The following is a 14,596-nucleotide window of genomic DNA, read 5'->3' as shown; positions in this document are numbered from 1 at the left end:
AATCCTGTTCACAAACAGGGAATATAAAGACACAGACTCAATTTACATGAATAATGGTTGGAATGCGAATACTTACAACTAATCAAGTCTTTAAGAAACAAAACAATGTGAGTGGAGAGAGCATCAAGACAGGCTAAAAAGATGTGTATTGTCTCCAGACAAGACAGCCAGTGAAACTCGGCAGGTCCAGGCAAGCTGTGGGGGTTACAAATAGTGTGACATGAACCCAATATCCCGGTTGAGGCTGTCCTCGTGTGTGCAGAACTTGGCTATCAGTTTCTGCTCAGCGACTCTGCGCCGTCGTGTGTCGTGAAGGCCGCCTTGGAGGACGCTTACCCGAATATCAGAGGCCGAATGCCCGTGACCGCTGAAGTGCTCCCCAACAGCAAGAGAACAGTCTTACCTGGTGATTGTCTTGATGCTCTCTCCACTCACATTGTTTATATCTTAAAGACTTGATTAGCTGTAAGTATTCGCATTCCAACCATTATTCATGTAAATTGAGTCTGTGTCTTTATATGCCCTGTTTGTGAACAGAATTCCCACTCACCTGAAGGAGGGGCTTGGAACTCCGAAAGCTTGTGTGGCTTTTGCTACCAAATAAACCTGTTGGACTTTAACCTGGTGTTGTTAAACTTTTTACTGTGTAAACTCTTCCCCAGATTTATACAGTATTGTGCCCAATGGATGCCAATTCCCAAAATCAAAATGCACAAACAGCTAATGTGCTATTATCAATATTGAATACACAATCCACTTGATAAGAAATGCGTAGGTTCCTCATATTAGGTAGTCTTAATGTTTACAGTACTTGTTACTAGTTATGCTAATTCTACAGAATGATATTAGTGCATCAGGGAAATAGTGAAAAGTAATAATAATGTGATGTAAATTACATAGTTGCTACTCATTCAGCATGCTAATAGTTAATGTGCTTAGATCACAGGCTTTCTTTGTAAGGTGCCTCTGTCCCTCTCTGGTTTAGCAAGCAGCCTAGGAATTACACCTGTTATCCAGAGTCAGTTCTTTTTATTCTTTTGTTAATCTTTCTGCCTAGTCCATTCATGAGATCAATCCCCAGTGAACCTGGCAATGTAATTTTTAAGATGTGCCAAGGCAGTACCATTGGTGCTCTAAATCACTACACAATGTAATAATAGGATACAGGTCTTGTGCTCATAATTCCCCATTTGGCAAGTTCCAACCTCCCCTGTACCAACAAAGGATATGCTAATAGAAGACCAAGCAGCTTGCTCCAGAAAGAAACAGGACTACCATGCACAAGATATCATGTACCTCCCTCGTCCAAATTCCTGTTGCAAGTTCAATTTAGAAATGGTCCCTGGCACAAGATGGAACGGTAAACTAAAAATTTACATCTAATAATCAAAATAAAAACATCCTATTAAACTAATTTTGGTAACACAAGCTTACATTATCATCACATAAGTAGCTCTGCAAATAGTATAGACATATATAGTGAATTATTTATCCCCATTAAAGAATTATTCCACATTCATCTCTTCATGTTAAAAACAGTGATATGGCTACAGCAGAAAACACCAGTGTCAATTGATATCTGGAAGGTAATACATGTCCTTTCATCCGAGGAAGAGCTCCAAGCCTAACAGTCAGCTGATAACAGAATCTGAGCATCAATCTCCCAATACTTGGTACTGACACACTGCATCACCCAGCTATAAAATGCAAATTTTAAAAACCTTTTGACTAACCAATCTCCCTCTTTTAGGTTGGATCTAATCCAGCCTCTAAAAGTGAAAGAGAAGACTTCACACAGGCCTTCAATCCCCAATATAATTTCTAATTAGAACACCTTTATTTTATTTTAAAACTATGTTTTAATTTGACTATTAGGATGTTATTTTCTGCTTATTAGACACCTAATTAGCTGAACATTTATAACTGTAATTCAGATTTAATGTTTTAATTCCAAAGCCATTTATACAAAATAAGGTCATGGAACTTTAATTACTGCTCCTTACGTGAGAAACACTAACACTAAACATGGCAGATGTGGATTAGCAGCATGGTTTTTACAGCACAGTATAAAAGAACAGCATGGCTCAGAAAAATAACCACAGGTTCTTCATGCAAACCACTAATTAAAAATGCTGCATTAATGACCTGTATCAATCAAACTCAAAATCATAATTACTGCAGTGCTAATTTTTCCCAACTCTGGTAAGAGTTATTTATATACTAATATGTTGCAAATGGAGGTTACTTGGGGCTTCTATTAAAACAGATTGTGAAAGACCTCAAAACTTATTTGCAAACTTAAAAGTTTGTAAAGACTTAAAATGCAAAGAATGATTCACTTATAATTTAAACCTTTAAATTGTTGATAAAACTATAAACACTGATAATGAAGGCATCTGTTCCAACAGTAAAAAAAATTGCATTAGCATAGTACTAATATAATATAGTACTAATATAGTATAGTAAGGGTTGTGAATGTAGCCCAGTACATCACGCAAACCAGCCTCCCATCCACTGACTCTACACTTCCCGCTGCCTCGGAAAAACAGCCAGCATAATCAAGGACCCCGCGCACCCAGACATACTCTCTTCCACCTTCTTCCTTCGTGAAAAAGATACAAGAGTCTGAGAACACGTACCAACCGACTCAAGAACAGCTTCTTCCCTGCTGCCATCAGACTTTTGAATGATTGTATACCGTGTTGCCACCTCTGCTGGGTCTGGGACATTATCTGTAAAGTATGATTCTGTGCAACAAGCCCTCAGATTCGTAAGGAGGACTTTACAGGGTCAACAGGGCTGAATTTGCCATGTCATTTCTGCTGCCGAGGTCAATCTGCAGGTCACTCAGCTCCTGACCTGATTGCAATCTTAGTTCAACCATGTACAAGAACACAGTTGAATTCTTCAGGCGAGCTGAGCGGGACTACCCTTGACATTAAGGCTGCTTTGGACCAAGTGTGGCATCAAAGAGCCCGAGCAAAATTGAATTAAATGACGATTATGTGGAACTCTCCACAGGTTGGGGTCTTCCTGGTGCAAAGGAAGATGGTTGTGGTTGTAGGAGGTCGATCATCTCTGTTCCAGGACAACAGGAGTTCCTCAGGGTAGTGCCCAAGGACCAACCATCTTTGTCAATAACCTTCTTTTCATTATGAGGTCAGCACCATTCACGACTCCTCAAGATACTAAAGCAGTCCATGTCCAAATGCAGCAAGACCTGGACAATATCCAGGTTGGGCTGACAAGTGACGAGCAACAATCTCACCATACGAGTGTCAGGCAATCACCATCCCCAAGAGAGAATATAACCTTTGCCCCATGATATCCAATGGCATTACCATTGCTGAATCCCCTGCTTTCAACATCCTGGGGATTACCATTGACTAGAAACCAGCCATACAATTACTGTGGTTAGAATAGATCAGAAGCTAAGAATCATGTAGTGAGTAACACACTTCCTGACTCCCCAAAGCCTGTTCACAATTTGCACAAGGCATAAGTCAGGAGCGTGATGGAACACCTCAACTTGCCAGGATGAGTGCAGTTCCAACAACTCAAGGAGCTTGATACCATCCATGAGAAAGCAGCCTGCCTGATTGGCACTCCTTCCACAATCATTCACTCCCTTCACACATTGACAGTGCATATCCGTCTACAATAGTCAAATGCAGGAACCACTAAGGCTCCTTCAACAGCACCTTCCAAACCCACAACCGTTAGCTATCTTCTAGAAGGACAAGAACAGATACATAGGAATACCACCAAGCCACTCACCAACTTGACTTGGAAATATATCATCATTCCTTCATTGCACGGGATCAAAATCTTGGAATTTTCCTAATAGCAATGTGGGGGTATCTGGACTACATGAACTGCAACAATTCAAGGTGGTAGCTCACCACCGCCTTCTCAAGGGCAATTAGGGATTGGCAATAAATACAGGCCTAGCCAATGAAGCTCTCATCTCACGAATGAATTTTTAAAAGACTGCAAGAGTAACAATAGGGCAATTGAATCAGTGAGTAGGGAACAGAATTTATGGTGGGGGCCACAGTGCCAGAATTTTTGCAAGAATAATTTTTCATGTTAAGATGTTATTATCTTCCTGTCTTTCTGCGCCCGAAAGCCACTTGCTATTCATCAGTTAAGTGCATGAGTAAGCAACCTACTCCTGTGCCTCTTCAATGCTGCTCTCAAATCACATACTGCAAGGTGTACAAGATATGTTGTTTCTTAAAATTATAAATGTTCCCTGGTTGCAATATATAATCATCTGCAGTGTGGAGCACAGATTGGAGCCTTCATAACATCCCTTAACTATTTCCCCATAGAAATCCAGATAATGATAGCTGCGCAAAACTATAGTTGATATCAAATAGAGATCATGTGTAAACATCAGACTTCAGATCACTGACTTCCTTTATAAGATTGTTTCTCCACACCCTACAAAATGTGATGTATAGACTGCCATTTTTTTTATTTATCCATTACATATTTAGAAAGGTGATTTGTCTCAGTATTCTACAAGTACTGAAGCAGAAGGTGGCATAGTCAATGTACAATTTAGTGACAAATTAAAAGCAAAACAATAGGGTACCACATTACATTGTGACATCCCAAACTAATCTCTAAATAAATCATGTATATTAATTCCAGAATATGACAGTGGCTATGGAATAAAGGATCAAAGGCAACAGTGATGATAAACACATGACCAGGTACAACACCTAAATCCTTTGAATGAAATGCAATGTAGAAAAATTGAGAGAGGTGCAATCGCGATTGGTTAAAGAAATTCAATTTATTCAATGTTTAAAGGTGGAACAAAGTAGGAAACCAATGTTGATTGCATATCAATTGTGTTTAAGTTATATGCAGGTTTTTTTTATATTCATTCATGGGGCATGGGCGTCGCTGGCTGACCAGCATTTATTATGATGTGGAGATGCCAGCGTTGGACTGGGATAAACACAGTAAGAAATCTCACAACACCAAGTTAAATCCAACAGGTTTATTTGGTAGCAAAAGCCACTAGCTTTCGGAGCGCTGCCCCTTCATCAGGTAAGTGGGAGTTCTGTTCACAAACAGGGCAATTGAATCACGACACACGACAATGCAGAGTCGCTGAGCAGAAACTGATAGCCAAGTTCCACACACATGAGGACAGCCTCAACCGGGATCTTGGGTTCATGTCACACTATCTGTAACCCCCACGACTTGCCTGGGCTTGAAAAATCTCACTAACTGTCCTGTCTGGAGACAATACACATCTCTTTAACCTGTGCTTAACACTCTCTCCACTCACATTGTCTGTACCTTTAAGACTTGATTACCTGTAAAGACTCGCATCCCAACCATTATTTTGTAAATTGAGTTTGTGTCTTTATATGCCCTGTTTGTGAACAGAACTCCCACTTACCTGACGAAGGGGCAGCGCTCCGAAAGCTAGTGGCTTTTGCTACCAAATAAACCTGTTGGACTTTAACCTGGTGTTGTGAGACTTCTTACAGCATTTATTACCCATCCCTAGTTGCCCAAGGGCAGTTGAGAGTCGACCACATGACTTGTCATGTTACACTCTAAATAAATGTAAGATTGAATAAAGACTGGCTCCAATACGATCCTTCACCAATTGGCTTTCCAGAACAGAACAACTAAATGAAGTAGAAAAACATTGAAAGCCAACACTTGAAGGTATAAAGCAACATACTTCTAATTAGGCTTAAAAACAGCAGCAGAGTAGCAGAAGCAGATTCCAAGTAAAGACATACAAGTGAACTGAAGTGTCAAAGGTGTGTAAAAAACAGTAGAAAGTAGCACCAAGCTGGTATGAGATAGAGCCAAACATTAATTATTTGACACTTGCCCGACCACGTAAGCCCCAATATTCACCAACCACAGCAAAAAGACGACTCCATTACACCTCTCAAAATGAGACAGAAATGAAGAACTCTCATAAATATCTGAGGAAAATGGCTATAAGACAGTGCAAACAGTCTGAAATCCTAATGGATTTTCCTGAATCTGATCAAAATGATTGGCAGATTAAAATGAGAAACCATAAATTCCCACCAATACATAAGTATTCTTCCAACTGGTTAGATTAATGAATTCCTTCCCTCCCCTCCTAATGAGCACCAAGGTGAACACACTCCCCTTCCCTATCCACTAGTTGCATTTCCTATTCCAATTCACCTGTTGGCTGGCAATCCATTTCCCTGCCAACACCCTGCTGCTAAAATAGCCTCCATAGGATACTCTTATCCAGTTTCATTCTCCATTTTACAGTCAGTTCCCCAACTGCACTGCCGATCCAATTCCCTAACCACTCCCCTCAATGGCTGCATTTTTTCCTCTCGTCTCAATACCTTACTCTTGCTGATCTGAATTCCTCTTTCCTGCACTCCTTTTCCCTCCTCCTCCAGCTCCCCTCTTCTCAATATCTTCACCCTTTTCCAGTTTCTCCCCTCCTGCTCTCCTTCTCTCTCACCTCAAATTTGCCTTCCCCTTTACCTCCCCTTTCACTCTACTACACTAGTTTCATCATCTACCCCCGTGTAAATCTGCTGTGAAGAAGCTACATCAGACTAAACGACAGATGCACACTACAGAATATCAACTGGTAAAGTGCTAATAACAGTGACTAGAACATTCTTAGAGTCACTGAGAACAATGGGCAGTCAAATATTACATACTGGCACCAACTGATCCTTTAATAATCAACCAGAGCCCCTTTCTTTAAAGTAAAAACAATCATGGTCGCAGCCTCCCAGCAACTGACAAATTAAATGATAGTACTGTAAAACAACCTCTGCTGTCAGAATGCAATAGGCACATTATCGGAACAAAAATAATTTTACAAAAGCTGTGTCTGTTAGAGGCAGTCTATAAATCTTACAGAGAACCCTGCAAGTAAAGACTATTTAAATCTGGAAAAATAAACAAATAAATGCACAATCCTGCATCCACTGCATTTTGAACAAGTATCGGAAAGCTGAACTAATAAGCAGAGGTGAAAGAAAGTATACTGCACATGCTGAACAGCCATCATGAAATTCTGGGGACAAACCATGTAGAATTCAGCCTATAAACAGAGCTTACAAAGTCCAACATAACTTAAAGTATCAAGACAAATATCTATATAGACCATCCCTTTCCTTTCAGCAGCAAGTGCACATACACAATAGCCAAAAATAGATGACCTAAATGCCTCTACCAAATATTAATGGGAAACCTTAAGCAGTTAACACTGTGCACTGGATTGAATTGGGTCCATTGGCATTTCCAGGGAAAAGACAGGGTGCAATGCAAACAATACTAATCTATAATATTAGTGCTGCCTCCCTTCCCAACACCAAGCAGAAATATAGCACCATACAAAAAATAATGTACCCTCATGAAATAAAGACAAAAGCTTTCGCGATAATAAACCATTATTGGACACTTCCTTTGCTGATATGAAGTCTGCTTCCATATGTAAATATTTACACCCAACTCTTCTAATTCACCACCTCTTGATCTCTTTAGTGCCTCTATCATGTCGGACTATCAGACATCTAGTGTCTGAGAAACACTGAGTAATTTCTTGCTGCTCAATGTTGGGAAGACAGATGCCCATCATCTTCAGTCCCTGCCACGAAATCCATACCCTCACCATTGACTCCCTGGCCACTCTCTTTGTCTGAACTAATTAATAAGGGGATCGGGGTAATGGGGAAAAGGCAGGAGAATGGGGATGAGAAAAATATCAGCCATGATTGAATGGCGAAAGACTCGATGGGCCGAGTGGCCTAATTCTGCTCCTGTGTCTTATGGTTTAATTGGTCTGTTTGCAACATTTGTTGTCCTGTTTAATTTTTGACCCAGGTCCCATTAATCACAGACTCAGTTTGCTGGAATCCAATCTCCCCTCAAATGCGCAGAAAACGCTTAAAGACAGGAAAACTAATCCAAATCTCAATGTTCCAACCCTGTCGTGAACAGAAATTGAATGGAGTGGACACCAAACCCACAACTTCCAGTGGATTTCAAGAAGAAATGTTATGATCCTATCCCAACACTGAATCACTTTGTCCTCCATGGAGCAGAAAGCCTTAAAAAGACATTGATTCCCCCAGGAAAGATAGGAGAGAGAATGTCCTATCCTCTGATACACCTCCCACCACTAGCCCCTCATCATCCCGTCCCTTCATGAGCACAAAGATAATGTTCTAGAGAAGGACATTTGAATTTTACTTTGAGGCTTGGACTGTGGGGCAATAGGTTAGCAAAATAAAGGGCAATGGACAAGTGGATACAGGAGGAATTTATACACAAGAAAGAGAATTTTAAATTTAAGGCATTGGGTGACCTGAAGCCAAACACAGTTTTTGTTTTGTGGAGTGGCAAAATAAGCAAGCAGAAAACAGTGCCAGATAGGATACATGCATCAAATGTCTGAATCAACTGAAACTTATGGAGAGCTGAGTTTTGGAATCTGGTGACCAAGGCACATCAAGGTTTTGGTAGCAACTGGACTGTGTAAGGGAGAGGAGGGTTATATTGCACAGATCCTAGCAAGCAGTCTTTGTGATGAATAAGATAGAGGGTTGAAAAATGAACAGGACAAGGTTGCAAACAGTCTAGTTCAGTCAAAGATGGTGGCCAGGGAGGGATTGGATTCAATGATAAAGGTATGTATTTTGCTGCAAGGACTGAAGATGAGGGGCATCTGTTTTCCCAATGTTCAGCAGCAGGAAATTACTGCTTATTTGAGACTAGATATCAGAGTCTGATAGAATAGGGGCAATAAAGAGGTTGAGAGCGGTGGTGAAGTAGAAGAGCTGGTGTATCCGTTGTATGAAAACTCCATATCAGCAGAGAAAGAGGAAGTGGCCAAGCATGGTTCCTTGGGGGATGAAATTAAAACCATTGGTACAGGTATGCCCATAAAATCTTCAAAAAAGTGGAGAGCATTCAGGGAGAATATTTTCATTGACTTCCATTAGAGCCGATTTGAATCCGATTAGAGATGCAAACAGGAAGCTGCAGGAGCACAGAGTGGAAGACAATGGAATGTTCATGAAGCTTCGAAAGAAAGGGAGATTGGAAATGAATGGGAGCTATGAAGAACGAAAGTATTTTTGAAGGGGGCGCTGATGTTTTGAAGAGGGGGATGAAAAATGCCTGCGGAGAGGGATCCACTCATAATCTCTGCCACAATATTCAGTAGCAAGGTTAGATGACCATTTAGGAGCTCAATGGGCGGCACGGTAGCACAGTGGTTAGCACTGCTGCTTCACAGCTCCAGGGTTCGATTCCCGGCTTGGGTCACTGTCTGTGTGGAGTTTGCACATTCTCCTCGTGTCTGCGTGGGTTTCCTCCGGGTGCTCCGGTTTCCTCGCACAGTCCAAAGATGTGCGTGTTAGGTTGATTGGCCAGGTTAAAAAAAATTGCCCCTTAGAGTCCTGGGATGCATAGGTTAGAGGGATTAGCGGGTAAAATATGTGGGGGTAGGGCCTGGGTGGGATTGTGGTCGGTGCAGACTCGATGGGCCGAATGGCCTCCTTCTGCACTGTAGGGTTTCTATGATTTCAATGAGAATTGTGGTGAAGGAGCAGGAGATGGACAAGATTCATTTTGAGAAGGTTAAGAGGAGGAACATGGGAGAGCTTAGTTTGGTGTGGGGGGGGGGGGGGGGGGGGGGGGAATCAGCAGAGGCAGCCCAATGGATGGTCTCCATTTTGGTGAAGAAGGAAGTGCCAAGCTCCTTCCACTGGGGAATTTTCACAGTGATTTCTTTGTAGTGTTCATGTAAGCCTACTGTGACACCAATAAATAAACTTTAAACTTATTGTGAGATGAAGGAGGCAACGGGATAATGTCAGCGGAAGCAAATGGCAGTAGAGGAAAAGTCCAGCCTTTGGTTTTCTGAGGTAGGCCTGCAGCAACAGAGAGTTTTGGCAGAAGCAAACTAAGGTGGATAGAGTAATGGCTGACTAACCCAACTGTGAATCACATGCGCTCACACTCATCTCGCTTGGACTTGAGACTGAAAAGATGAAAGCCATACCAGAATAACAACAGATGGATGAAGGCTTTGCTAGAGATAAAGCCATTTAAATGGAGAGGAGGGAATGCATATGTAAATCAACACCATCGGGGTATTATGGTGGAGAAGAATCCAATCTTAAACAATGTGTTTTTTCTAGGGTAATTGCAGAAGGAAATGGAGCTGAAAGAGGGTATCGCATGGAGCTGAATAAAACAAAGAAGTGGTCAGGCAGCTTTGTCAGTGATGAAAACCACAGGAGTAGACAGGCCACAGGACATGGCAAAGTCAAGAAACTGAATATGGGTAGGAATAGAGATGTTTGGGAAACACAAGAATGTAGTGAATTCTGAGAAGAGAAAGCAAATGGACCAGAGGTGGAAACTGAAAGCATCACAAAGTTGTTCATGCAGATGGAAGAAAGGTGAGAACTTTTATCTGGCGTTTGGGAAACAGCAATGAAGTTTTGGGAGAGTCAAGAGAGGTAGAATTGAGAAAGCAGCTTGGAGGAATAGATGCATTAGGAGTAGGAGAAAGAGGTCAAGATGACTTGGTAACCCAACTGACATTTGGTGGCTTGAATACAGCAAAGTACCGGGTAGGCATGGGGGCTTCAGCAAGGGGCTGAAAACCAAATTCAATTCAAAGCTGATATTTGTATCCCTAACAATACCCCCCACAACAGCTTCATTAAACATTCTTATTAACGACATAGAACCACAGAATACCAACAGTGCAGGAGGATGACATTTGGCCCAGTGAGTCTACACTGACTGTCTGAAAGAGCATTTTACCCAGCTCCCCACCCTGTCCTATCCCCATAACCCTGCACATTTACAATAGTTAATCCACCTAACCTCCACATCTTTGGACACTAAGGGACAATTTAGCATGGCCAATCCATTTAACCTGCACATCTTTGGATTGTGGGAGGAAACCGGAGCACCACGCAGACACAGAGGACACAGGGAAATGTGCAAACTCCACACAGACGTTCACCCAAGACCGGAATCGAACCTGGGTCCCTGGCGCTGAGGCTGCAGTGCCAAACATTGTGCTACTGTGCTGCCGTATTTACTTTCAACCTGCTACCTGTTGATCACCATATACTCTAGGTTTAAGAAATCTAAAAGGTAAACATAAATTTGCAAGTAAAAGAAAATAAACTAATCAAGCCCACTCAGTTATAGTTACGCAATAGCAGATGGAATCACAATTCAATGTCATAAAAATAGTACATTTCCCACATTACTATGCAATAAACATGACATAAATTAGTCTTTACTATTTGAACAACCTTACTCAAGTATAAAGCAACACCTCCAGAAGAGGAGAAAACATGGAGATGACATGAGTGGGTGGTAACATTCTGCTGTTAAGATGAGTGGTCACTGCATAAGGCTTCAATCAATCAATTGAAAGTTCATTGAATGGTTGTATTTTTCAGGCTTCTGTATTATGCTGCTTCAGTTTCTTTGGGGAATAAAATGAATGAATTGCTTTCTTCAATGTGTACAATCCTCAAACATTTATACAAGCGCTCTTTAGATTGAGAAAAAGCACCATTTCTCCAAGGAGGGGAATTTACTCTCAAGTAAAAGTTCTACTGCACCCTTTGCTTTTACTTAATATTGCAAATGGAAACAAACTGCACATACAACCTTCAATTCAGATTCTCAAGCCATAGGAAACTCACTTTCCTGTAGCCTTTGGAAGCATTACAGGTTCTCAGCAACAATTTTTATACCAGCAAATGTGAAGTGATTGCAGGCATGGGCTACCATTGAATGTGTTATCTCTACCCTGTTCAGTGCCTGCACAAACTAATTCCCTGCATCAGTTGGCTATTTTTATGTAATAAAGCTGCTGAACAGCAATTTTGTCAGCAAATACGCGTATCGATAAAGATCCTTGAGAGTTGTAATTTTATACCAAATATTTTGTTAGGCACATGCAAAGTTGGACATAGAAGATTAAGAATATATTTTGCCAATCTGTAGCTCTTTGACTCATTCATGGCATAAAAATATAAAATATGTATACTGAAAGGAACATTCACCAATCTGGTTGGCAGGACCCAACTCAGAATAGTTTAGTATTTTCTATTGCTCCATTGGCATAGACTATACAGTGCCTATAAAGACTACCAATCAATTTATATTACTTTCTTTACAACAATTCACATTTAATTCAGGAAAACATACCATAGTACTTCAAAGAAGCATAAACAAACAAGAATTTACCCCAAGTAAAAAAGAATGAAGATATGAGGATGGGTGGCTAAAAGCTTGGTTAATGAGTTAGATTTTAAGGGGAGTCTTAAGGCTTAGGAAGGTTACTCCAGAGCTTCGGATCAATACAGCTCATGGCATGGATGCCAATTGTAGAGCACATGAAGTGAGAACGCCTACGGTGACAAGAGCTGGTGAAACCTAGTTTGTGGAGGGCTCAAGGGGTTAGAGAGACAACCAGGAGGAAGGTCATGGCGGAATTTCAACACAATGATGTGAATTTTTAAATCCAGGAGTTGCTAGAAGAAAACCCCATGTAGGCCATCATGCACAGGGCACAACACGACTTGGTTCAGCTAAGAATAGCTGAGTTTGGGATGAGCCTAAAGTTTTAGAGGGTGAAGGATTCAAAATTGGCAAAATATTAATTGGAAAAGTTCAGTCTGGAGGTCACAAAAGCATTAATAAAAACTTAATTTACAAAAAATCTCATTCATTGTGGCACGGTGGTTAGCACTGCTACCTCACAGCACCAGGAACCCAGGTTTGATTCCGGTGCCTGTGTGGGTTTCCTCCAGGTGCTCTGGTTTCCTTCCACAGTCTGAAAGACGTGCTGGTTAGGTGCATTGGCCATGCTAAATTCTCTCTCAGTGTACCCAAACCTGTGGAGTATGGCGACTAGGTGATTTTTACAGTAACTTCACTGCAGTGTTAATGCAAGCCTACTTGTGACACTAATAAATAAACCATATAAATGTCCTTTTGGAGAGGAAATGCGCCGTCCTTACCTGGTCTGACCTACATGTGACTTCAGACCCACAGAAGTATGGTTGACTCTTAACTGCCCTGTGAAATTGCCTAGCAAGCCATTCAATGCTGCCAAAATAATAAACCCGGGCCAGTTGACCCTGCAAAGTCCTTCTTACTAACATCTGGGAGCTTGTGCCAAGAGGAATTTTCCCCGATTTGCACGGACTTCAGTTTTGCTAGGGTTCTTTGATGCCACACTCGGTTAAATTTTACCTTGATGTCAAGGGCAATGATTCTCATCCCAGCTCTGGAGTTTAGCACTTTTGTTTGGTCAGGAGCTGAGAGGCCTTGGCAGAACCCAAACTGAGCATCAGCAAGTAGAACATTGTTGAGTAGGTGCTGCTTGATAGCATGTTGATAACATTTTCCATCACTTACAGAAGTCAATCATGCACTTGATTGAATGAGTGCGGCCCCAACAACACTCAGGAAGTTCAACAAGACCCAAGACAAAGTAGCCTGTCTGATTGGCACCCTTTCCACTACCTTACGCATTCACACCCTGCACCACCAGCAGACAGCAGCAGCAGCAATGTGTGTCATTTACAAAATTCACTGCACCAAACCTCCTTCAACAACACCTTTTGAATCCATGACTACAACCATCTAGAAGGACAATGGAAGCTGATGCCTGGGAACACCATCACACACAAGTTCCTCTCCAAGCCATGCACTATATTGACTTGGAACTATACTGCTGTTCCATCACTGTCATGGGGTCAAATGCCTGGAACCTCTTTCCTAACAACATTGTGGCGTGCTTACACCAAGTACACTGCAGTGGTTCAAGACAGCAGCTCACCGCCACCTCCTCAAGGCCAATTAGGACGAGAAACTAATGCTAACCTTACCAGTCACACTTTCATCCCAAGAAGGAATTTTAAAAATACAAGTTGAGATGGGTGATGTTGTACAGGTGAAGGTAGATGATCTTTGTGATAGAAAGGATGTGGGTCAGAAGCTCAGCAGGGTCAAACAGGATAATGAGTTCACAGGTAGCTTAATACAATGATGGACAATCAGCAGAGAAGGAGATAGCTAAGAAACAGTTCAAGATGATGGCTTTGGCCTTCCTAATATTTAATTCATCTGTTTTATATTAACAAAGCTCCTAATCCAATCTGCTATTTTCCCAATCAAAATTGTTCATCAGTAGCATCTAAACAACACAAGCCAGCCTCCCATCCACTGACTCTGTCTACACTTCCCGCTGCCTAGGCAAAGCAGCCAGCATAATTAAAGACCCCAAGCACCCAGGACATTCTCTCTTCCACCTTCTTCCTTCAGGAAAAAGATACAAAAGTCTGAGGTGGCGTACCAACCGACTCAAGAACAGCTTCTTCCCTGTTGCTGTCAGACTTTTGAATGGACTTACTTTGCATTAAGTTGATCTCTCGCCATACCCTAGCTATGACTGTAACACTACATTCTGCACTCTCTCATTTCCTTCTCTATGAACGGTATGTTTTGTCTGTATAGAGCGCAAGAAACAATACTTTTCACTATGTTAATACACGTGACA

At 41.5% G+C, this 14,596-nt stretch overlaps 1 protein-coding gene across 8 annotated transcripts in view; it reads right to left on the bottom strand.

Moving 5' to 3' along the window:
* The window catches only part of LOC144508603 (nuclear receptor coactivator 3-like), a 210,978-nt gene that overhangs the window by 66,983 nt on the left and 129,399 nt on the right, over positions 1 to 14,596 (bottom strand). The gene's annotated exons all lie outside the window — the stretch shown is intronic.

This window comes from Mustelus asterias, chromosome 20 (genome assembly GCF_964213995.1).
Source record: "Mustelus asterias chromosome 20, sMusAst1.hap1.1, whole genome shotgun sequence".
In the NCBI taxonomy this organism is placed as follows: Eukaryota; Metazoa; Chordata; class Chondrichthyes; order Carcharhiniformes; family Triakidae; genus Mustelus; species Mustelus asterias.
This window is presented reverse-complemented; position numbering and strand designations above follow the sequence as displayed.